Source organism: Octodon degus, unplaced genomic scaffold, assembly GCF_000260255.1.
Source record: "Octodon degus isolate 3935 unplaced genomic scaffold, OctDeg1.0 scaffold00018, whole genome shotgun sequence".
Classification (NCBI taxonomy): Eukaryota; Metazoa; Chordata; class Mammalia; order Rodentia; family Octodontidae; genus Octodon; species Octodon degus.
This window is the reverse complement of record NW_004524594.1, coordinates 4,984,568-4,985,227: the sequence shown is the minus strand read 5'-3', so window position 1 is coordinate 4,985,227 and position 660 is coordinate 4,984,568.

Sequence of the window (660 nt, the reverse complement as noted above, 5' to 3'; positions counted from 1 at the left end):
CTCAGATTGTAGAACCTTTGTCAGTGTCAGCCATGTGGATGAGTCACGGCCATTGCTTGGCCAATGTGCTCTCTGTGAAAGCCTGAGAGAATGAAAATGGTCCTTCATTTAGATCACCTTTTTTGAGGTTAGTTTTGTCAGAGATGGGTATTCCATTGCCATTTAAATGCCTATCCATTTTGTTAATTGTTAAATCTCCATTTTCTAGGACATTGCCTTGACCAATAGGAAAAATCAATAAGTATTAGCTCAAGGAATACATGTATGAATATGTTCCCAATATTTAGTTGTGACCTGTTGTGCTGGAAGTTATTGGGCAAAGAATGCCCATGGCATTGTTAAAGCAGAGTTGGGTAAAATGAAATGAAATTAGAAAGAAAAATACAAAGAGGAGAAATGATCTTGCAAGGGAGGAACAAAAGAAGCCCCAATCATTTAGAAGTTGGTAAAGAAAACTCTGGAGTAGACAGGTGTGGTCCCTGGGAACCTTGATAGAATTTGATAGCTACAACACTGTGGGACCCCTCTGAAATATTTAGAAGCATTAGGCCAGATGGCCAGATGCAGGTAGCCACGTGGATGGTCCTGAGAACACAGCGCAGACCAGGGAGAAAAGTATCAAGAAGGATATATCATACAATCCCATTTAACTAAACTAAT